General features: G+C 43.4%; 1 protein-coding gene across 16 annotated transcripts in view; it reads left to right on the top strand.

Annotated features, from left to right (window-relative positions):
• The window catches only part of BAZ2B (bromodomain adjacent to zinc finger domain 2B), a 272,852-nt gene that overhangs the window by 44,019 nt on the left and 203,154 nt on the right, over window positions 1-25,679 (top strand). For all 16 annotated transcript variants that reach the window (XM_074967402.1, XM_074967404.1, XM_074967403.1 and 13 more), the window contains exon 2: window positions 12,867-12,909. The gene's annotated coding sequence lies outside the window, so the exon portion shown is untranslated. The remainder of the gene's footprint in view (window positions 1-12,866; window positions 12,910-25,679) is intronic.

Below are 25,679 nucleotides of genomic sequence, written 5' to 3'. Positions count from 1 at the left end.
AACAATTCCTCTTCTCAGTTGCTCAGTTTTCAGTCTTTCATAACTTCACTAGTTCTCCTGTCACCATAATCTTCCGAGGTATATAAGTCCTGAATTACTAATGTGAAAACCAAGAACTTAACTTTAAAAAAAATTATTTATACATAATTAACAAACAATAAAGGGCATAAACCCAATTGTTTAGAAAAACAAATCCTTTTCAGGTCATTGTATGTATCCATAACATGAGCAAACTGCAGTCATGAAAATTGCTGACCTCACAACTTTTGGAAACTGCAGTTTTTCCAGGGTTCTATAATATCTAACTTTTTATTTAATATACATGATGCATCAGTCAGTGTAAACCAGTTAACCCAGTTTTGCACAAAAAACCCCAAACCAAACCAGAAAACTTCCAAGCAAATGATAGCAGCAACAAAGGTGGGAAGCAGCCCCACACTATCTTTCTACTCAACTTCAAAGCTTAACTAGGACTATTTAAATGGTAATATTAAGCACAGGAAATTTCTTTTTTTCATTCTGTACTTTAGGGAGAAAACCAGGAAATCAAATGCGGGGGGGAGGGGGGTGGTTGTGGTGGGGTGTGTGTGTGAAGCCTGTTTATGCAACATTAAGGTTGCACAGTTAATTATAAAATCAGGAAATGCAAAAATGAAGATTTTAACCACCCTGTTAACTACCCAAGTTCTGCAATCAAATCAACTATTTGCGTACCCTTCTAACTGTGCAGAACCCCATTGAAATTAATGGGACTCTAGCACTGTTCCCTCTAAGCTGTGCGCGTGTGCGCACGCACACAGATCCTAAACCCCATGCACACGGGGAAACACTGCATGCACAAAAATTTGCACAGAAGCACAACAGTTTGCACAGAAGAAATTTTTTGCACACCGCCTGTCAAAAATTAGAGGGAACATTGGACTCTAGCACAGATCACAGTACCTACTCAGAGAACCTGAATATAAAATCAGGGTTCAAGTCTGTTTCTTCACACGCATTGTAATTTCTGTTCATTTTTCTTATTAAATGTGTGGCTTAGATATAGCTGAGCCTGCAGTGCAATATTTAGATTTGCAATATTGCCAACCCCTAAAAGAAATGCATGAGTCACCAGATTTTTTAAAAAGATTAAATAATATTTTTGGTCTGTTTTAAAATTAACTCTCCTTTCCCACTTCTAAAATGTGTGGAAGTTCAATTATTTCACTTTCTTGTGACTTTTAACAGTGCAATCTTAACTTGCATTAATGATTTTTTTGCATTTAACAGTATATGTACTTTATACTTCATATTAATGAGACCTAAAATAAATAGCAAGATGTCCTTTTAAAGAGGAACTATAACAAAAATGCAGGTTGCGAGGAAACTTGTTTCAGGGATGCATGTTATTGCATGACTGATTTATAAATACTGAATCCTTTTCACATTTAAATGTGTATGTGTAGTAGTCATTTTGAGGGGAAACCGTATTTAATCTGAAAAGCCTTTCTTTGCCTCTTACTAATATTTTCATTGCATAAACATGTTGGTATTGTGTAACTTCCTGAAGTGCATGCCAGATCACATCACATATTCATTGCTGAGTTTCAATAGTTTCCACTTGCTCTAAAATCTGCCTATTGAAGGCACTGTTTTAATCTGTGCTGTGAATATTTAGACCAAAATCAATCTAGGCTTGTGTAATTTTCCTTCACAATGATTAAGAAAAAGCAAGGTTGAGCATTATTCTTGTTGCTAAGCTTGTTAAAGGGAGATTCTTAAATGTGATTCACTGTGTGTTAATTTATCTTTTCATCAGTGTTTTGTTTTAGGCACTAAGGATATGGTCAGCTTTGACATTAAAAAGACACTTTTAAGGTTCAGTATATTTCATGTTTAATTTTTTTATTCTATTACTGATGACAATCTCTTGGAGTTTCAAAGAAGTATTCCATAGCGCCCGCTAGCCTTTCTTCCTCCGTTGTGTTAATGTGTATCTCTCAATTGTCTTTGGTTGGTTGGTTTGTTAAGAGAAATATTCTCTATTGTAGACCAAAATTTATTGATATTGTTGGGACTACTTAGTGAAATGAGCAGAATTTTGGATCCTGTTACCTCACTTTTGAGTATTCTGATGCAAAAAGCTTACCTTAGTTTAAAAGTTAAGGTTGCTAAAATAAATAATCTAACCCTATATCAAATTTTATTTAAAATATATATTAAAGTATGACAATAACATGGCAAATTAAGATAACTTAAAATCTTCTATTACCCTTACAGTTCATACAAAATTTACGTAAAATTTCACCTTACCCATTTCCATAATAACTTTTACTCTGACCTTCAAACCATACTTATAGTACTTCTGAGGGCGTTCTTCACCAAAAAATTAAAAATTCTGCACGCAATATTTTAAAATTCTGCAAGTTTTATTTGTCAATAAATAAATGCAGAGGCTCCAGCATAGCAGTGCGGATCACAGGCCACTGGCTGTATGAAGATGGAAGATCACCCTGCAGCCTCCCCACCCCTGGGACACGGACTCAGTGGTGAGGCTGCAACCGACCCTGTCACAGCACAAGGCCTGGGCCTGCCCCAGAAACACCCTGGGGCCCTGCCCCTCTGCCCCAGGTGCACCCAGGTGTGGGCAGGCAGGATCCAAGTGTGGGAGGGGCTCATTGTGGGGGGGTCCAGGTGTGGGGTGAGAGGATTCTGTGTGGGACAATCTGGATGCAGGCAGCTCAGTGGGGAGTCTAAGTGTGAGGGGATCTGGACGCCCAGAGGCTTGTTGGAGGGGTTCCATGTGCAGGGGCAATGGGACTCTGCAGGGGCTTCCAGGTGAAAGTGGTTGGGGCTCAGCAGAGGGGTCTGGGTGTAGGGGTCTCAGCAAGGCGGCTGGGGGAGTGGGGTGGGGGTCTGGGTGCAGCTAGTTGGGGGTGTGGATTTGGGCATGGATGTGGGGGCTCAGGCTCATCAGGGTGGAGGTTTGAGTGCAGGGAGCTCAGGTGGGGGGTGGTCTGGGTGCAGGGGTGGGGGTCCAGAGGCAGGGGGTCTGGGTGCAGGGGGGCCTTCAGATGCAGGGGTTGAGGTTCAATGGGATGGGGTTTGGGTATGGAGGGCTGGGGGGTTCTGGGTGAGGGTCAGGCTTGGCAGGGGTGTCTGGGTATGGGAGATCCAGATACATGGGGGTTGGGCAGATGGGGGAGCAGCTCCCTGTACAGTTACCCCTTCCATCGCAGCTGAGGAGCGATGTGGGAAGGAAGCAGGGGAGGATGCTGAGCTTCCTGCAGCTGGGGGAGATTTCTGGAGGTGGGTCTGACACAGCCCCAGCCACTCCTTGCAGAGGAAGTAGTAGTCCCATCCTCTCCAGCCCAGCCGGGACTAGCAGCTGATCCTGGCTCAGGGTAGGAGCCACTGGCTGGGGTGTCCCCAGCCCTGTGGTGATTTACCTCTCTGCTGGCTGCTTTGGGTGCCTGAAATAATGTACCTGTGCAGCTAGGGAGTGGTGTGTGACTGCTCTTGCAGCTTCCCTTTACTTCCCTGTCAGTCATTTTTCTGTGGGGAAGCAAAGCAATCAGCGGGGGACATGAATTCTGCACATGTGCAGTGGCGCAGAATTCCCCCAGGAGTACTATAGACTCTTTCAATATACATTGCTCATGTGTGGCTTTTATATAAAACTTGAGGAAGCTGGCTCCTTGATTGGTCTAGCCATGCCCCTTCTTGACTTTCTTAAAAGAGCTGACATCCAATATTAAGTGCCACTGTTTTGGTGCGTAAAACTGTAGACATTTGCTTTTGATGTATATTTTTCTTATCTGTCTGCTTCCATGGAGTAAAAAGAAACAGTAATGCTCAATAATGCTTACAACTATGTTCATTTTATCTTTTTTTAAAACTAGCTTGTGCACAAGAGTTTTCTCAGACTTGAGATCTCTTCATAAAGTTTCAAGAGTTAAAACGGTGGTATGCTTGTTCTTACAGCGAAGGTGATTGTGTGACTTGGCACATGAGTATTCTCAATAAGGAATGTGTGCTTTGTGAAGTGTGAAACAACTTGGTTAAATTTTTTTGTCATTTTCTGCAGTTCATGACACAAGCATAAGGCTGTGTGTCTTTGTTTTTCATGGTGTGTACCAGCTACTCATGCCTTTGTTCTTATGGTTTATTTTGTCATCACAACCCTCAATAAATATAGTCGCCTGTATGCTTCCTTTGCATAAAAGTCCTGGCTTTTATTCGTTATAGTAGTGGTGTGAACCGTAATAAGCCAACCAATAAAAATTACAACTTTATCTAGAAGGGGTACTGTCAAGATGAGACACCTTGAGAAGAGCACTATCAAGACTGAGCAGATGGACTCTGAAGGAAGTAGCAGTTGTCTTTGGAACCATAGGTGGTGGTTATTTCAGTTATTAACTGGTGCATGTTGGCAATGGAATTGTAAGGAGTTATAAAAGTATTAGCAATACGCAACAGGCAAACTGGCAAAATGGAAGGGTAAGAAGCTATAAAAGTAGGGCAGAACTGTCAGGAAGATGTGTAGTATACCCTGAGGTCTGATCTGCACTGAAAAGTTATATTGGCATAGCTGCTCTCGCAGAGGTGCAAAACATCTAAACCCCTGAGAGATGGAGGTAAGGCAATCTAACCCGCGGCATACAGAGCTAGGTCAATGGATGAATTCTTCTGTTGACCTAGCTACCGCCTCTTGGTGAAGTGGATCATTTACAATGATGGGAGAACTCCTCTTGTCACTGTAGTGAGTGTCTATACTGAAGCACTACAGCAGCATAGCTGCAACTGTGCTGCTATAGCATTCTAAGTGTAAAAATAGCCAGATGCTTTCTTATAGTATAATATTTTGTCTCCTTCAGATCACCTAACTAAAGAGTGACACGCATCCTCCCCCTGGTTTCTGACCATCAGAGTTCTTTCTCTTTTACCGTAATTGTAGTGCAAAGTAAACTTGTCGTCTTTGTTACTTTTCTCTACTCACCTTCTTGTTGAGAGAACCGTGGCAGAGATGCTGCAATAGCTTATAATTTTCCTTTTGTGGGTCCTAATTGAATGGGCTGACCTTTCATGGTTACAGCTGGCTTTGCTGTCATGCATCTTCTGCAGCTGTGTGTACAACCCCTTTTGAGAATGAAGTCTGCTATATTCAAAGCACTGAAAAAGCAAGTGGGTTTTATTACTCTTTGGCTTTTATAGTTAGGAGCAAAGAAGGGAATTCTTTAGCACAGTACAAAGGGGTATTTGCAGAAGTAATGGGATGAAATGGAAAATTTAGGCTGAATGTCCAGTATTTATTCCCAATAATTGCATTTTTTTAGGCCAAGGGATAGTCTTCTAAAAGAAAGTGGAAGAAGTCCCATTCCCTGGAGACATGGACAAAGCACCACAAAATGGACCATGTGAGAGAATCGTATGCTAGCAGAGGGAATGGGTTAGACAGTCTAGTAGATCTTTCCCATCTTTAATTTCTGTAGTAATATAGGTAAAAGGCCTTTATGGAAAAAAACTGTCAGCCCAGTCTCTGGGTGTGTTTTATGCATGCTCCATTTTGCCATGATCTGGGAGTTGTTGTACATGTACATTAGCTATATAATATTCCAAATGCTAACATGCAACTACTTATAACATGTTCAATATTTAGATTCCTTCCCCTTCTCCTCCAAATCTGATTTCTAGTTACATTTCCTTGACTTGTTAGCATTTGGAATGCTAACCTTGTAATTGTAAATAAGACTTGATATCTCCTGTTCCCCATCATAGGAAAATGCAGAGCTGCATTCATTCCTGTTCTGAGGCTACAATAATTTTCTTCAAGAAAAATGGTTAAGTTGCATCACATTTTTCCAATGAAATGAGTAATTCTGGGTTCTGCCACCGACATCCACCTCTGATACCTTTTTGCTCTTCTGGCAGCCCATACGACACTGTGGTACCTTGAAAGTATGGATAATTATGGATGCGATACTACTTCTACCCGTGTAGTCTGCATGCATTTCTAGTATAAAGTCTGGATAATGCAGATGATACATACTACATAGCTGTGCATCTCCTTTGAGATGTACCTTATACAGTCTAGTAATGGGGGTAAATCTTGATTTAATTTTGTAGTAAAATTTTTGATATTGCAAAGAGGTGAAATTTGACTCTCTCAGTTGTACAGAACATGGTTTGGTTCCTCAAATGAGACTAAGGCATCCAAATCCCATTGAAATTTAATGTAAATTAGGTCCTTATTCCACTATCCACCTCCTAAAAATCTCAGTTTACATTGTTTAAATAAAGAATTGTTGCTGAAACAAAAGTCTTGGCAAAAATGAAATGTAACAAATATATAAGGGGTCTGCAAGTAGCAATAAGCTGAACTAGTTAAATTTCTTTTACTTTTCATAAGCAATATCTATCTATCTATCTATCTATCTATCTATCTATCTATCTATCTATCTATCTATCTATCTATAAGTAATCCTTCTTCAGTCACTTGGAATCTTAGCTTGTTTCAGTTCCTTCCCTGTCATCATTTCTTGTCTAAAAGTGTTGAATTTCCTCTTTTAAAAAAAAATTAGGAATAGTGTGAAAGCATGAGTTTTCAGCTAATTGTGGGAAGAAGTGTACGTTAACTCAGGGGTGGGCAAACTTTTTGGCCTGAAGGCCACATCGGAGTTCCAAAACTGTATGGAGGGCCAGATAAGGAAGGCTGTGCCTCCCCAAACAGCCTGGCCCCCGCCCCTCCCACTTCCTGCCCACTGACTGCCCCCCTCAGAGCCTCCAACCCCCCGATCCTTATCCCCTGACCGCCCCCTCCCAGGACCCCCCACCTCAACCATCCCCCCGGGACCCCACCCCCTATCCGCCCCCCCCCTCCCTGTCCCCTGACTGCCCTGACCCCATCCACCCCCCCACCCCTTGGCAGGCCCCCTGGGACTCCCATGCCTATCCAACCGCCCCCTGCTGCCTGTCCTCTGACCGCCCCCCCAAGAACCTCTGCCCCATCCAACCGCTCCCTGTCCCCTGACTGCCCCCCCCCCAAGACGCTCTTCCCCTTTTCCAACCCTCCCACCCCCTTACCATGACACTCAGAGCAGCAGGACTGGCAGCTGCGCTCCCCGCTGGAGCCAGCCACACCACTGTGCTGCCTGGCAGGAGGTCGCAGCCCTTCCGCCCAGAGTGTTGGCCACATGGCGAGCCAAGGCAGCAGGGGAGGGGGGACAGCAGGGGAGGGGCTGGGGGCTAGCCTCCCCGGCTGGAGCTCAAGGGCCGGGCAGGACGGTCCCGTGGCTCGGATGTGGCCCACAGGCCATAGTTTGCCCACCTCTGTCTTCTTTAGAAAACATTTGCAAGAGTCATTCTACAACATTTTCTATCTTGCATAGTTGAATAGTTTCTTCAAAAAGGAAAATATAGACGCGTCTCTTTAGAAGTGGGAGGGGGGCATTTATTAAATGCCCTTGGCTAGGATTAACAATATATTGAGAGAACTCTCTGCAGCAACAAAATAAACCTGTGAACAACAAAACATATAGTCTCTGGAAAGAGAATAACAAATCCCAGTAATATGAGACTGTTACTTAGATCTGTTCTCCTTTGTAGATGAAGTAGTTATGTATGGTTGCTTCTCCTCTCTTAAGAATGTCATCTGGTGCATAGGATGCTTCTCAGCCAGTTTCGTGGTGGAGTCTGGGTGTCAAAAGAGGATGAATAAAACTGCTGAGGAGATCTTATTCATTTTCGGTTTCTAATTCAAATAGCTTAACATTCCTAACTTGTAAAGTAGAAAGATGATGCTTTATACGGTTTTGATGAGAGGAGTGTTGTACTACACTTGTATTGAAGTAAATCATAGATACAAAATTACCACTGTAAGTTTACCACATTAAAGGAAATCAAGAGTTTTTGTGGTGTTTTGTAACCATTTGCGAAATCTTAATAAGTTTACAAATCATTCGATGTAAATATTAGAAACAAGACAATAATTATTATAACGGTGAGCTTATTTATTTGTTCAGAGAAACATTATATATTAATAATAATCAAATCTTGCTATTTAACATGGTGTTACCATACTATAGAATTAGTCTCATTACACCATTCAGGACATGTGATTTTATTAAATGAGTGAAACTACTGACTCTACTCATATTTATCAAACCAGGTGTATCTATGAAAAGAATCAACAGTAAAAAAAATTGGAGAGATGTACTTTGTTTTTACAGATGAATATACTTTGTCTGAAAAGTGAATTAATGGTAACCAAATATGTAAGTACAGTGTCTATTATTCCTTGGTCTCTCTTTCAAGGTACATGATCGATATATACATTTTTTGTTAACAAAAAATTCCCATATTTTTGGAATCATTCCTCCAGATTTGGACTATTTTTCTGTATCCACTAAGACTATCAGTAGTTTAGCGACTACTAGCAGATGAGATATTAATTTTTTCATTTCTTTGAGTGTGATCATTTCTGATAGGAATTCTCAGAAGGATTACCAAAGAATTATATGGTAATAAATGTCCAACAATTTCTGATATTTGTTATGAATTGGATTCCAATATTGTCTGAGTGGACATATCCACCATATATGTATAAAATCTCCTCTCTGCACAGTTTCTGCAGTGGCTGCTCCTATTCAGTCTGTGTATATTTTTTTTAACCTGACTTGTGTGAAGTACCACTTAAAAAGTATCTTAAGACTGAGGTTGCTGGTATTCTTTTTGCTGCCCTTTGTTTTTGTTGCTGGTCGTCTTTTTTTTTTTTCCCCCCCTCTAAATCAAAGCCTGTTGTTCTGGACTAACTTATTTGTCCAAATCCTTTTTGTACCATGTCATACCTGTACATTTCTTTGTTAAGAAAGTTGGCTGCAAAGATTAGAAAACAAACAAACAAGGCCTTACATTTATATTAATCAACCAGAAGCAAAACAAACAATCTCTGCCATTAATTTAGCTTTCTATATAAAACATTCTGAGAAAGGTGACAAACATAATGCTGACCTTGAAGGTACTGGTACCATGATAGAGTGGGCTGGTTTAAATTAGTTATGATTCCTTAACAAGTTAGAAAAGTTTCTTTGAACAGCTGGCTAACTGAATGTGTTACATGGTTTTCCCAGTCTTCAAAACTCTGTTAGTGTTTCTGGTTAAAATCTGGATGATTTGCAATGGGTGTTGTTACAAAGAGGAAATAATTTAAACCCTAGTTTTATCCCAGACCCACAGAATAGCCTTTGCCAAAAATTGTATATAAATTTCTGGAGGGTGTGGTGTGTGTGTGTGTTTTTTTTTTAATAAATCCATAGTAACCTAGCAATATATATACCATTACAGTTTTCTTGTTCAATAAAGACTCAGTATTTGGCTGGCTTAGATCACCTGCAATTCACTACTGCTTTGAGCTGCCTGGCTTGATAGGATCATATTACAATTGGAACAGTTAGTCCACCCTGTTCACTTGGTCTACACAAAGTGTCTGACAAGATTGAAGTCAGTGGGCTTGTGCCTGCTTATCCAGGACTGAATATGGCCGAAAATGTTTGCCTTAGCATTTGAGACTTGTTACTCCTTTGCACACATTTTTTACATTTTATCAGTGCAGTGTGGGGCTAGCAAATGAACTTCTACTCCACTTCTTTGCTGGAATGTTAGCAGCGTCTCTAGAGTCTACAACAAAATCTGTACTCAGTTGTGTGTGCGTGGCTTCGGTCGAAGAATTTGGCTCTAAGAATAAGGTTCAGTTATGCAAACCAGTATGTTATAAGCAGGCTGTAGAGCCGGGTGATCTGGGTGGGGCATGAAACTATTGTCTGCCTTCATTTGCAATCTTGAATAGAAGAAAATATTAATCTCTGCAGCAGATTTTCTGAGTGCCTGCTCCAGCTCACTTTGTCCTATGCATCCAGCAGGGCTGTATGGACTTAACAGAGCTACCCCTGCAGCTACTCCTCCCAACCACCAGGGGTTGTTGTGGTCTTGGTACTGATAGCAGGGAGTCTCTCTTCTCTGTTACAGGTTCTGCTCCCCATCCCAGCACTCAGGGCAGGAGAAAGCCTGCAGAAGGAGGCTGCAGGTGCTGAGTTGGCATTGAGCAGAGGGGGGCGGGTCTCCAGGGAGATCAGGCTGAGGCAGACAAGAGCTCCCCTGGGCTCCTGTCCCTCCATTTTGTCCTGTCCTCAGCCTTTGTCTCCTTAAGCCGTTGGTTCCCTTTGCAGTCCCTGTTGCCCTGGGGGATTTGTTAGGTTACTCCACACTTCAGTTTGGGTCTTTAGACCTCTGAATAATCTCTGTGCATGGAAACTGATTCCCACTCTCTGCAGTGTGTCAGGGTTAGGCTAGTGCAATGCAGCGCGCTCTAGTGCTTTGTCAGTAGTAGATATATATGGATGTTGTCTCTAGCACATGGCAAGATGTGGTTTGCTCTTGTTTGCTTCAGTCAGTGGGGCAGCATGGCTGTTCTCATCTTGCCACCCCCTATATCTGCGTAGCTTCAAATGTTTGGCCTGAGATCCAGACTTCTGTGGGATATCTTAGGCCCTCAAGACAGCTACCAAATTACAGTCTGCCCCTACCTTATGTTTAGCAATGGCATGCTGGTTACCTTTTTCCAGACTTGAAGAAGAGCTCTGTGAAGTTTGAAGATTGTCTCTTCCACCGACAGAAGTTAGTCCAGTAAAATATATTACCTCACCCACCTTGTCTCTACCAAATTCAGAAGACGTTTAACCATGCCACAGGAATAGATACTATAGGCATAAGTGCCAAGACTGAAGATACAGTTGAGTAGGATAGAGAATCAAAGCAGGCTACAAAGGAGAGTGTTCTTGAGTTACTCTATCCTCAGAAATTCAGCTAATGCAGAGAGAGTGAGTTTTTCCAAATTAAAAGAAAAATATAGTTCAATTTTGTTTCCCAAACAATGGAGGAAACTCTAGGGGGCCAGTCAGCTGGGAGAAAAATCTCAAGCATCCCAACTTTCCACAGTAGTCAGATAAGATAATTTCTTATCTCCTCCCTCGGTCCACCCCCTTCCCCCTGGTTGTATTCTCCAATCTAGTCCATTTTTCACTGTACACTGGGTTTCCACAGTTTTCTGTTTCTCTCCCTTGTTCCCAGTTCAGTCTCCTTTCTGTTACTTATGCTCAGGCATAATAAGAAGGGGACTTGACCGTCCCTTCCTCGATCTCCTTTGCAGCAGATCTGGGAATGGGAAGTTTCTGATGGTGCAAATTGTCCTCTGTGGGTAAAAATTTGGTTCTTCCCCCTGTGATGGTTCAGCACAGGTTGATGATGGTAACTCGGGAACACTGTTTCTAATTGCCTTTATACAAGGGAGCAAAACATCAGTTACTTACTCTGTAGACCTACCACTGTCCTTTGACACAGCTGACTCAGTCACATCCTGCTTTCTTGCCTGGTGGTGGTGTCAGAATAGCTCCAGATTTACCTGTTGCAATTTAAAATAAAATAAAATGAGTGTTGTAAAAATGTTTGGTGTTTCAGAGGAGCAGTCAGAGCTGCAGAAAACCAGGTATTAAATCTAGAGAATATTTGTAAAACATTTTCTCAATACCCAGACTCAGGAGGACCTTTAACTTTAACTTGCAAATGATACAGCAACTAGGCTCAGATTGTTGCCCAGATTGGTGACAATGCTTGGTAAAAGAAAAGCTTACTCACTGTAATGGTTGCACTTTCATATGTGTGATTTTTTTTTCCCTACATTCTTCTGACTTTACACCATTGTAAGTGGGCTAGCTTCACACTGCTGTTGATGTGTTGCAGAAGAATTTCTGCAGGGGAAACTTGGGTCCAATTATAACACTTCTTTGTAATGATCAAGAACTATGGTATGACATTTAAATAAAATTGTAGGAGTGCCTTTTTAACCAGACTGAACTGCATGACACCTATATAATGTAATTATGTACATTTTATGAATTAAAATTACCCATGGATGTCTTTTGAAAGACATTCTCTTATCTTTCTGTGGTCAGTATTAAATTTAAAATGTTTTTTGCAGTGTTAAAAGGATGCTGTTAGGTTAAATTTGGCCCCACATTTAGATTTTGTAAATGTAAAAATTAATAAAACCTGAAACCAATAAAATTGTTTCCATTGAATAAAAAGGTAAGTGGAAAGTTGTGCTTCTTTAACAAGTATCTCCCTGTAATGTTTGCAACCCAATTGTTGTATCAGTTGTGCCAGCCCATGAGGACTAGAATTTGAACATTAGCTAAAGAAAACCTGATCTAGTCTATTTTCATTATCCACATTGTAAAAATGCAGAAAGTAAACCTCATGAGTAGTAAAAACTCAGTTATGTTTTAATTTTTTTTCAGTTTTATCATTTTAGGTCCTGATCCTGCAATGAGGTCCATGTGGATGGACACTTGTGCCCATAGGAGAGCTGCACTGACTTCTCATTGTATGAGCAGAGCCCTAAGATGTTTGTACCAAAGATAACGATGTTTTAAAATATGGGGTGAAATCCTGGCCCAGTGACTTAAGTGGGGTCAGAATTTCACCCATGATTGTTAATAGAAGTCTTCCCTTTAATAATGGAGACTACATCAAAAATAAAATTATTGTTCTATGTGCTTTAGAATTCAGCACAGGTGACCCTTAGGTGTGTTTATGTAATTGACTGCAAACTAAACAAATTTAAACTGCAGTTGTGTAACATTTTTGTTTAAATGACTGTTGTGGCATATCAGGTTCTTTGAGATATTATCTGTATTTTCAGTTCATTGTAAGTATTCCCTAAGATTGTTTTTGAGAATTTTAAAATATTCTGTTCTATTTAAATGTTTTATGTAGTTTTTTATAAAATTATTTGATATGAGAGGATGATTCATTAACTATATTTTCTGTTGCAGTTTGTTAATCAGTGATGTCCCAGAACTGACCACGTTCATCACAGTAAGTGTGCAACAGCAATTATCTTTCTTACAATGTTCTGAGAAGCATGAATCATATAGGGAACTGGGATAATATTGTTTACAGTTTATCTTCTTTAGAGCTGATGGTTGTATAATCATCTGAACATAGGGCTAAATTCTGCTCATAGACCCTGCATCAGCAAGGTACTTAATCATATCAATAGGGCTAAAAGTCTAAAGGGCTTAAAGGTAGGCATGTCCTTATTTACTTTGCTGAACAGGGTCCTTAATGTTGAGTAACTCCATTACACTGAAACTGAAAGAATTTGGCTCAGATAATTTCCCATTATCATTCCAACCTACAATAAAATCTGAACCACACAGTAGAACTCACTTCAACTATTCCTCGCACCTCTTACTTTGCATACAAAAATTATGGCCTCCTGTGATTTCCCACAAAGCTGTACACTGAGAGATTTTCAGGTTTTGTATTTATTATGGTTCACTTGCTGTATTTGCTGTTCACAGAATTCATTAAATCACATTGGGTCTCATAGTCAGTAGTACAAATTAGCAATATTTTTTTTTATTATTTAATTCAAAAGCCTAACTGTGTGTGTTTGTTTTTGCTAAAGGTTTCTTATTTATTGAGATAGAGGATGTGGTGTTCTACCTGCCTAAAACTCAAGGGTCCAGTCTTGCTAACCATTACTTCTGTGACTTAGATCTAGATTTTTAAAGGTGCTTAAGCATTACTGTGGTCAGAATTGCAGTGCCCTAAGCCTTTGACTCCTAATTGCCCAAATTCTTTTTTGAAAATGAGTCTTAGGCTCCTAAATCAGGTAGGAGTTGCAGTGTTGAGCACAGCACTGCCTAAATACCTCTAAAATCTGGGCCTTAATACCGTGATCATATTTCTCTATGCTAAATATGGAACACCTGGTAACATTACTCATGTTCAAGTGAGTTCAAAGGCAATCAATCGGAACTATGCAGTACAAACATTCAAATTAACATGAAGTTGACTGAGCCCCTGTTAAAAAGAAATGCTGTGTGGTTGGATTCTTTTTATTTACCTTCTCATCTTTAAGGCTTTAGTGTTCACACTGGGAGGGTTGACACACACACCCTTACCCTCCTCCTCACACATGGCGAGATGTGACACACACATACTCCTGTACACCTCTCTCACACAGGAAGGGGGCGGGGGCAGGGTGACTAACTGACCTGACCCTCTCCACCCTCCATACCTGGCTGGGCCCCCAGGACTGACCTGCCTCTCCTGGTGCCATGTCTTCCTGAAGCAAAACATGGGGAGGGGCATGCAGGGTCACATGCCCCAATCCCCAGATTTCTGCCAGGATTGACACCAGAATATGGCCAGCAGCAGCCTTTCAGCACTTTGTGGGAGGGAAGGAGCCGCGTGGGGGGGCATGAAGGGGTTAAGCCCTAAGGATTCATTGTGCACCAGGGCCCAGGGAACCTGACTGCAGGGGTGACCCAGAGGTGGCTCAGCAGGACAGGGTGTCTAGGGGATGGAGCAGCTCCAGGCTCCCTGAGGGTGGACCCCGGGGGGGGGGGGGGGAGGGGAGGGGAGGAAGAGGCTGCTGTGGAGCCTGCAGGTTCAGAGTGTGAACAGGCTGGCAATCGCTCCCCTCCCGCCTGCCACTCCAGCACTTAGCTGAGGGGTGAAGAGGCTTCCCCGTGCCAGCACTGTGCTGGCAGGCACTCCGGGCCAGAGAGTCTCGGGCTTTCCCAGGGCGCCAGCCCAGCCAGAGGCAGTACGGGAAGGAAGGAGCCTGGTGGCCAGGCTGTTAGTGAGCTGAGCACTCTGACTCGGGGCTGGTTCTCCCCATAGCACTGGAAGTGGGACGCGCCCCGCCCGGGGGAGTATGGTGGAGCAGCGGAGTTTGCGGAATGGGGGTGGGAAAAGCACAGAGAGGACAGTTGGAGGGGAAGCATGTAAAGTGCCAATTGATGGGCAGCAGAGGTGACACGTAACCAGCCGCTGCCTGGCATCTGCCTGCACTCACCAACCACCACAGCTTGCAGCGCACAGCCAGCACTGGCTGGAAATGGGATTGGGGGGTGGGGCCCTGCTGGCCAAGAGTCGGCATGCAGTGGGGGCTGTGCTGATGGACTAGCAGGGGGAGCAGCCTGCCCCGCAAGCTGTATCATCACCCTGCCACCAGCCCTGCACCCCCACCTCCATGTCAGCCACTGGAACCCCCTCCCCACTCACCAATGGTGGGCTGGTGGCTCACAAGCAGGGATCCGGCCAGCAGCAGGACCTGCCAGTACTGTACAGACAGAAAATAGTGGACAATTTGCCCGTTTTTAAGAAAAAGTCAGGACACCTGTAAGAGGGCTTAAATACAGGACTGTCCCTTCAAAAGCGGGACATCAGGTCACCCTAGGCCTTAGTAGTCCTCACTAATACAAGTAATTTCATTGACTTCAGTGGAAATACTCACCTTCGTAAGAACTACTCATATTGTTATATTGGAGGATGAGGTGGTAACTTTTACACATTTTTTAAAAATAGAGACTAAAACATTGTTAGCCTGTACTAGCAACGTCCCAGTGAATGGTGGCCTTACCATACATAAGTCTGAATTATAATGTACATTTATATTGTATTACAGTATTTTATGATTTTTTCAATTGTTTTATGGTGGTTTTGATGTGTTATTCAGTACAGACGGAGGCTATTTCAAATATAGTAAGACATCCAAGTAATATTTTAACTGCTAAATCAATTTTAATAACTTTGAAATTTATATTTGGATAATGAACACTGATAGAACAATGGTGTGATTACACAGGTTGTGATATTTTGTAGCTTACTGGTCATATATTTTCCTGTATTAATATAGTAAGTTTATTGGAATAGTCCTAATAGGAAGTCAAGTATTTTGCACTCAGTTGAGCTCCATCTATTTTAAGGATACCCTGAGCATACTTTTTAAAACTGCTTACATCTTACTTTAATAGTTTACTACTAGACTAAATAATTATTGTGCATTGAAATAGAATGGGAGAATAAGCAAAGTCAGTTTGTCTATAGATAGTTTCAAACAGTTTTTTATCTTCACTTCCTACCTGTCAGGAGCAGAGAATTACTTTCAGACAGAGATTTGAAATGACTTTATAATTTAATTTTAGTACCCTTCAGATTAGCCATCAGTTCATTTTCTGTCTCCAGTACGTGAAGATAAAGACAGACATTTATTCTGTACAGAAATATTTTAACTCAGTGTGTGTCAAATGATATTATGTTGACTAACAAGAACCTCTCTTAGTGCCCAGACTGAATATTTTACGACATAGAGCAATCTTGTGTTTCACTGGTGACCTTCATGCCTACGTCCCAGAGGTGCTCTACAATCAGTGATGTTAAAATTAGCACTGGTAAGACAAAAAAAAATTGCTAAAACAATCATTTTAAGAATGCTGACTAATAGAAATATTTTTAATGTTAGAATTTAAAGTCCCAGTAGTTGAGAGCATTTTCTTTATTAATAAACTGGCAATGTGTTCCAAAGCAGAAAATGAAACTCTGAAAGGCTATACATGTGTCTTCAAACCATATTTAGGAATGGTAAGACCACCAGTAGGGAGGGAGATAAGATAACCTACTATATGTAAGTAAGTGGGAAGCAGCAATCTGAAACAATTGCAAAACATATAAAACTGGGCAAGTCAGCAAGCATGGTTGCAATAATAAATTCAGACATAAGGAAGGAGGAAGATTGGGTCTAGTTTCCAGTAAGAAAATATAGTTTTACGGCAGGCAGCAGACGTTACAAAACTTACTAGAATACAGGAGGGCAATGCCCCTGCTACTTAAAGGTTTAATGGTTTTGACAAAAGAACTCCTTTCTTGAACAGGCTTTCAATTAAAGCTTACAACTTTTTCCCTAGGAAATGTTTGGAACTGCTAGTAACTCGAGATGAAGAATCTCAAGTGAAAGACCATAACTTCTCCCCCTCTCTTTTCCTATGCTCTCTTTCCTCAGGTAGAGGGAACTTCAGTTATGGACCCTCACAAAATTGCCTGTCTTTCAGCTGCTCAAAGTTGCTGTGCCTGCTGATTTGTGGGGCCTATAAATGTCAGAGCTAAGCTCAGCTTTCATTTGAAGAAAAAGGGTATCTAGCCTTTTTCCTTACAAAGATAGCCTTGAAAATAATAAAACCATGACTAGGGTTGAAAATTTGTCTCTGACTTCCATGACTCAAGAGTTATTTGTGATCCTGTGCTTCTCCATCTTCGGAGTCGCTTACCCCTAGACCAGTTTGTGGCTGTGAGGAGCAGTGTCACCCAAGCTTTCTGCTCATGCTTTGCAGCAGATTGTCTGCTGCTGAGCTGTTGCTCTGTTGAGCAGACACTTCGACCTCTTGCCACAAGAAGATGCTACTCAGTAGGATGAGACTCAAATATAAATAAATGGTTAAGATTACAGACATAAATCTCTCTCCTATTAAGCATACACTTGGATGAGAACAGAAAAGTGTTTTTAAGTGCTTGCACACGTCCATTCTATTGTAGGTGTGTGTGCTTGTCATGAGCACAGCCACCAGAAAATTTTTCCCCAGTGGTATCTATTGGGTTGGCTCTGGAGTTGTGTGCTCACAACACTGGTATAAAGGGTCCTGCCGACCCACAGCCCTCTCAGTTCCTTCTTCGTGTCCATGACAGTTGCTGGAACTACTTCGTCCTTACAATCTGGAAGTATATTCTCAGTGAACTTTTTATTATCTATAGTTACCTCTTGTTCATAGTAGTTAAGTTTTTGTTAATAGATAGTTAGGTTACCGGAACTCCGCTTAGCGGAGTTAGGCTCTGCCTTGTTCTGGGGCATGCCTTGGTTTCCAGGCTTTAAGTGCCTTTGGTCTTCAGTGCCTTGTGCCACAAGCCTATGGCTGTGAGCAACCCCCATTCCAGCTGCCTTAAGTGCCTGGGGGGAAACTCACATGTGGGAGCACTGTAAGATCTGTAAGGACACCAGACTGAAATTTATCCTCATGGAGGGAGCACTAAGATGTCCCTTGGAACTGGGTCACTTGGACTTGACACAGAGCACTTCAGCCTCAGTAAGGACTGCTCTGGCTGCTGTTTGAGACCTTTGGTGCCATTCCTCAGTACCGGTGATGAGGAGAGATGCTCACTCCACCTTTCAAGAGCCTTGGCACTGGAAAGGGTGGACGGTGCTGAAGAAAAACTCTCCAGTGAGAGAACCTCTGCATCGTTCACCGTCCCTGGTGCCGAGGAAGAAACAGAAGAAGACTGATGGAGGACGATCCCCAACCCTGACATTGATGGGGCATGGAGAGACCAGTAGAGTGCAGCTAGGGTCAGGCCACTCCGTAGCTCCAACCACCTGTGTGGCATTTTGCTGACTCTAGCCCCAAAGCGGGTACCACTGAGTCCAGCAATGATGGACTTGCTAACACAGAAGAACCACCAGAGTTCCAGTGCCTTGGTGGTACTGTCTCTGCTTCAGGCATTCACTGCAGCGAGAGACTTACTCTCACTGCTGGTACTGGCATCTCCAGCTATGTAGGAGCAGACACTAGTGGCACCAACAGGAAGGACCTCTGCAGCACCTAGGCCCCAGGTGCCTTCCAAAGGGAAACCAGTCATGATGGCTGAACCCCAATTTCCTTCCTCTCTGTGCTAGTTGCCGGCACTGGTCAGCACCGCTCCTCCCAGGTCTCCAGGAATGGAGTCTTTGGAGTCAGACTTGGAGTCAGAATCATATGCTTCTTGCAGGAACCAGCACAGTCAACCCACTGGGCACTATCCTGCCATGGACCTGGGCCAACGCATCCCACCCATGGTGTGGCCCCCGGGGCAATGGCCGATCCCAGAACAGTGGCCCTTCTGGAACTCCTGGGCTTTCCCATCAATGCAGGGTCCCCAGTCCAGACGATGATACTCCGTGGCATCGGAGTCCAGAGCTGTACCACAGCTTCACTCAGAGCCAGATCCAAGGTCTGGTACCGAGGCAGGCACTGAATACCAAGAACCAGCACCTCAGGACCTATCCGGTGCTGAGGGTGAAGAACAGTGCTCCCTACCGGTGCAGGCTTCCTTATTCTCTTCTCCTGATGAGGCAGTGACAGGAACAGATATAGTGCCCTCTCAGGATGACTATAGGACTCATCAGCAGCTCCTTAAGAGAGTGGCCCAAAACCTGGGTATTCAGGTAGAGGAGGTCAGGGAGTCCTTCCATGCCTTGGTGGACATTCTAACGTCACTGGAGCCATCAAGTGTGGTGTTGTCCCTTAGGAGGCCTTTATGGACCCTATTAAGGCATTGTGGCAGACTGCAGCATCCCTTCAGCTGATGGCAAAGAAGACTGAAAAGGAATACTTTGGTCTGGCTAAGGGTTATGAATTCTTATATATACGCACCCCACCAGATTGTCTGGTTGTGTCAGCAGCTGATGAACAGGAGTGACGGGGCTACAAGGGCCAACCCCTAAGATCAAGGATGCCAAAAAATTAGACCATTTTGGCAGATAGGTCTATTCAACAGGGGGCCTTCAGCTCAGGATCATGAACCAGCAAGCGCTCTCCAGCAGATACAATTTTAATTCCTGGGACTCCATGCTGAAATGTAAAGAGTTGTTACTCCAGGAGTCCAGATGAGAGTTTGCATCTGTTGTGGAAAAAGGTAAGTCTGTGGCGAAGGCGTCCCTTCAAGCAGCCTTGGATGCGGCTGACTCTGCAGCCCGACTGATGGCATCAGTGGTGGTGATGCCAGAAGCTCATGGCTTCCATCCTTGGGCCTGACGCATGAGGTCCAACTAGGGTGACCAGATGAAACGGACAAAATATCGGGACACATGGGGGAAGCAAAAAAAAGCAGCTGGAACGGAGTTGCTGAAGCAAAAAAAACCAAAAAAACAAACCCCCTCCTCCCCACCGGAGTGGCCAAAGCCGCAATATCGGGACAGATGGCGTCCTGACCGTGCATTGGTCGGGATGCGGGACAAAGAACTAAAAATCGGGACAGTCCTGATTTTATCGGGATGTCTGGTCACCCTAAGTCTAACAGACTTTGCAGGACCTTCCTTTTGAGGGCATGCTGCTCTTTTCTGAGCAGATGGACTATAAGCTGCACAGCCTGAAGGACTCCAGGGCTACTGGAAGTCCTTAGGACTTTATACATAGGCGCCCATGAGAAAACATTATAAGCCTCAACTGGCCTCTTGATTCTTCCCACCACCTGCCCAGCAGGACTCTCACAGGGAGAGGAGCTGGGGCTTTAGGAGAAGACCTCTGCCCCAGTCCTTGTCTGCATCTATGCCTGCTCCCCCCAGGCATTCTGGTGAGTCCAAGCAGGCCTTTTGATGGGACACTCGGGAGCGATATACCAAGACAGAACTTAGATCCAACCTCCCCAGTATTTGTGGCCCATTTATCCCATTTCTATCAGATGTGGGTCCGTATTACAATAGACTGCTGGGTGCTAAGCATGATAGCAGTGGGATATACCCTTTAATTCAGTTCTTCCCACCTCTCTCCTCGTTTCTCTTCAGGGATCCTTCTCATGAGCAACTTCTAGCCCAAGAAGTGCAGTTGCTCCTAAGGGTGGGAGCTGTGGAAGAGGTTCCACCAGAGTTCAGGGGCCGAGGGTTCTACTCCTGATATTTCCTAATCCTGAAAGCCAGTGGCAGTTTCAGACTGATTCTGGACCTGTGGAAGCTTAATGGATACATAAAGAAGCTGAAGTTCTGCCTGGTCTCCTTGGCTTCCATCATCCCCCTCCCTGGATCCAGGGGACTGGTATGCTGCCCTCAATTTGAAGGATGCATACATCCATATCTCGATTTTTTTTCAAGGACACAGAAGGTTCTCAGATTCATTGTGATCCACATGCACTATCAGTTTGCGATTCTCCCTTTCAGCCTCTCTGTGGCCCCCTAGTGTTCATAAAGTGCATGACAATCGTTGCAGCCTTCCTGAGGAGACAACTGGTTCAGGTCTATCCTTACCTTGACAACTGGCTGGTCAGAGGTTGGACTGAGGTCCAGGTGAAGTCTGATATAGAGTTAAACCAGTCAAAATTCCAGGAGTTAGACTTCTGCGTATTTATCAGCAAACCTATCTTCTCCCCAGTTCAAAGGATAGAGTTTATCAGGGTGATCTTCAACTCTGTCCAGGCCAGAGCCTTGCTCCCCAAAGCATGGTTACAAGTAATAGTGGTGCTTATAGAGAGCCTCAGAGATCACCCCATCACGACAGCAAGGAACTACTTGAAGCTCCTGGGCCACATGGCCTCATGCACCTATGTGGTGCAGCATGTGAGATGTCGACTGAGATCTCTTCAGGTGTGGCTGGCATCCGTATACTCACCAAACCAACATCATTTGGACATGGTCATCACAGGTCCCCCATTGGTGATTGTCTCCCTCAACTGGTGGTTAGACTCATTGGTGGTGTGCGTGGGAGTCCTATTCTCAGGATTCCAAACATCATTGTGTCTCCTTATGGACACTTCAGCGATAGGCTGGGGTGCTCACTTGGGTTCCCTCAGAAGCCAGGGTCTCTGGTCTCCGGAAGAGCTCTTGCCGCACATCAACATCAAGGACCTCATGGCGTGGACAAGAACATGTCTGTTGTCACAGACAACATGACAGCAGTGTTTTATATCAACAGGCCAGGAGGGGTGCTCTCCTCTCACCTGTGAGAAGAAGCACTTTGCTTATGGGAGTTCTGCAAAGCTCTCTCAATCCACCTTGAGGCCTGTTATCTGCAGGGATCACAGAATGAGCTAGCGGATCACCTCAGAAGATCCTTCTCCAATTAACCTCAAGTGGTCCATTCATCTAGATGTCTTGAACACCATTTTCCAGAGGTGGGGATCTCCACAGATCTGTTCATGACGAAGCACAACAAGAACTGTCTTGAATTCTGCTCACTCCTGGGTCACAGCCCCAGATCTCTCGCAGAAACCTTCTTCCTCCCTTGAGTAGGTCATATCTTCTACGCATTTCCTCCCATTCGTCTGATACACAAGGTCTTGCAGAGTGCGAGTCATCCTGATAGCCCCTGCCTGGCCCCGCCAGCACTGATTCGCCACTCTCCTTGACCTCTCGGATGCCAATCCTTCTACCTTTGTATCCATACCTGATCTCTCAGGGCGATGGCTGCCTGCATCACCCAAACCATGAATCCCTTCATCTGGCAGTCTGGAAGCTAGCATGCTTAAGCAGGTCCACAAGGAAGCCATCCACCAGAGCTACGTACCTGGCAAAGTGGAAGAAGTTCTTGATCTCGTTTACTCAGAAGGGTGTCTCGCCTATGCAATCATCAATACCATTCATTTCTGGACTACTTATTACACCTGAAGCAACAAGGTCTAACCCTGTCATCTGTTAGGGTCCATCTGGCCTCAAGTTCAGCTTTTCACCCATGGGTGAAGCAAACAGCATCTGTAATCAGTTTCTTAAGGGCCTTGAGAGATTATACCCCCAGGTATGTCAACCAGTCCCTCATTGGAACCTCAACCTGGTATTATCAAAACTGACAGGACTCCTATTTGAGCCGCTGGCAATGTACTCTCTGCTCTACCTGTCCTGGAAGTGACCTATCTAGTGACTATTATTTCTTCCAGAAGGGTTTCAGAGATCCAGGCCCTCACTTCAGAACCACTATACACAGTATTCTTCAAGAACAAGGTCCAATTGCATCCTCATCCAGCTTGCCTTCCAAAGGTGGTTTCACAGTTCCATAGTAACCGGGATATCTTCCTGCCGGTCTTTTATCTGAAGCCACATGCCAACAGGGAAGAGCAGAGGTTTCACTCACTAGACATCAGACGTGCACTGGCCTTCTACATAGAAAGGACTAAGATGTTTGGGAAAATTACTCAACTATTCATAGCTGTTGCAGACAGGATAAAAGATCTTCCTATCTCAGCCCAGAGAATTTCATCATGGATCACACCCTGAGTCTGCACATGCTACGACCTGGCAAAGGTTCCTGCCCTGACAGCACATTCCACAAAGGCCCAAGCATCTTCGACGGCATTCATAGCACAAGTTCCTGTCCAGGACATTTGTAGAGTGGCAGTGTGGTCCTTAGTTCACACATTCGCGTCTCATTATGCCACCACCCAACAGGCTACAGTTAATGCTGGATTTGGCAGAGTGGTGTTGCAATCAGCATATCGATAAACTCCGACCCCTCCGCCTGCACAACTGCTTAGGAGTCACCTACATTGGAGTAGATGTGTGCAAGCACTCAAAGAAGAAAAAACAGTTACTAACCTTTCTGTTACTGTTGTTTGAGATGTGTTGCACATGACCATTCCAAGACCCTCCATCCTACCTATCTGTCTGAGTTGGCTGGCAAAAGGGAGCTGAGGGGACTGGTGGTCGGCAGGATCCTTTATACCGGAACTGTGAGTGTGCGACTCCAGGGGGCACCAGAGTCAACCTGATAGATACCACTGAGGGAAAATTTTCCCGTGGCTGTGCTCAGGGTGAGCACACACACCTACATTGGAATTGATATGTGCAACACATCTCGAATAACAGTTACAGAAAGGTTAGTAACCGTTTTTATAGGTTTGTGGCTTTGAGCAATTTTCTCTTCAGCACTGAAAAGAAATCCATGAGAAAATAGCCAGAGGAGGCTTGCTTGTGCTCAGTGGGGGTCTCTAGCTACAAGGTTATCTTGAATGCTGGTCATGTGCTAACTCGCTGTACCTGTTTATTCTGCATATATAGTTATGATCGCCATGGAATTCTTGGATAGCTTGGTAAAGAAAGAAAATAATTAAATCTAGGGAAAAACATAGGAGTTGCATTCTTGTAGGCACAACCTTTTCTTATGAAACTGACATTTACTCTGCTACAATGTAGCAAGAAGAACACCACCCAAGAAAAATGTCAGACAATAAAACCTTACTCCCATCTCAGTCCTGCCAAATCAGGACACTTTTGGAGTAAAAGGGAATTTAGGTTCATGTAAGAGATCATCCCAACCTGCACCTGGTGAAAGCAGGTACTCCTAGCATCTCTTACCATCTTCACTCAGGACTCATTCTCATGTACTCAAGCTGCAGAGGAAAGGCCACTTGAGAGCTTCTAACTATGCATACTAGTCCCAGATCAGAAATAATAAGGATTGACCCAGTTCCTGAATGCCTGTACAGGTCTGTCTTTTGACAAATAACTACTTTCTGTAATGTTCTCAAGCTATTATATTGAGAACCATACAACCCCCAAAATCTACTTAAGGAGCCCTCAGAAGGGCAGTGTAAACTGTTGCCCACTTCCAAACTGCAGATCCAATTAGTCCAGTGCCAGAAAAGTAGGAAACCTACTCAGGATATTTTGTAGCACCCAAATGAAAAAGAAAAAATTTCCTTAGTTCTGTCCTCAGGCACCACCAGTGTACAAGCTCTTTGAAAAGAAGGAACCCTTTGTGATTGCCTTGCCAGAATCCTTAGCAGAGTTCAGCTAGATAAACCGGAGAGCACATAGAAAATACAAACCAGTGCTGGGCTGCTGCTGGCGCAGACCAGAAACAAAGACAACATAAATTTGTTAAAAACAGGGGAAGTCTTTTAACATTCAAAAGACAATTGAGTATGTGTGCTAGCTCATCCACTTTAATGTACCTGAACAAGAACAAGTGGCTCCTAAGGGACAATTTTTCCCCTTTGCTTTCCTGGTAAGAATTTAGGCTGCTCTATTGAGAGCTCTACGCATCCTCTGTTCTAACAACTTCATGGGAAACTGGACTGAATGATAAGAAAATATACTAAAAGCTTCCTATGTGGTTGTAGCCAAACAAATAGCAGCCTAAATTTGAAAGACTGACCGAGCAGAAGTTGGTATAATATTTGGAGCATGTTTTACCAAAGATAGTGGCTAATTGGGGTGAGTGAGAAGAGGCTTTAACTTTAGAATTTGACCCCAAATTGGAGTCCCATTTATACCTTTTTCCAGACCTTACCATACAGACTTCCTAGAATTGGTGGGTATTGCATTCAGCTGCAGACTTCTTAGAGTAATTAGAGGTGAAAGTTACGTAGTATTTTCCCCCTAGTTTTCAGAGCCACCATTCAAGAACTTTTCTTGCAAATCAAAAAAGAAGTTAAGAGAGAGTTGGGCATATGTATTAATGCCTAGAAATATGAAGGACTCTGCTGTCTGGAGAGAAGTGATTGGGACTCCTTTTTAAAAATAGAGCTCTGTAGCCATTGGTAGCTCGAGTGTCACATTTGGAGAGGTCCCCAATGTTTGGATTGTTGGCTCTGAAAGCCAGAAGTGAATTACCAAGGAAAATACTTTTTTTTTTTTAATAGGGAAGTTATTGCTTTGTGTGAATTTGTAAGCTAGTAAATTAGTGAGCTGAAGAGCGTCAGGTTTACATTTAAGGGAGTTAGATGAGCATCTCAGTATTATTCTACAACCAGTTAGTATGGATTGTCAGCATTCCATCCATAATCTGAACAAAATAAATATGGTGGTCAAAGTACAGCTTAAAACTGAATTTAACATAGCAGTTGGATTAGAATAAAGACTAAGAACCAGAAACTTTTAAGGAGAAATTATTGATAAAGGGAGGAGTAAATGAACTGTATGTTGCCACTCTTAGGTTGCCAAAATGCCCCGTTGCTGCTTCAGTGTAACATTGGGCCTCTTGCATTCTCTTCCTTCTTGGAGAATAGCCAATATATCTGCAGATATGCTACTTCACTGGCCCTATTTCATCCTCTAAACCAGTGATTCTCCATGAGGGGTACGCAGAGGTCTTCCAGGACGTACATCAACTCATCTAGATATT

Source organism: Natator depressus, chromosome 11 (genome assembly GCF_965152275.1).
Source record: "Natator depressus isolate rNatDep1 chromosome 11, rNatDep2.hap1, whole genome shotgun sequence".
In the NCBI taxonomy this organism is placed as follows: Eukaryota; Metazoa; Chordata; order Testudines; family Cheloniidae; genus Natator; species Natator depressus.
Note: the sequence above shows the minus strand (reverse complement) of the source record. Positions and strands in the feature narration are given on the sequence as shown.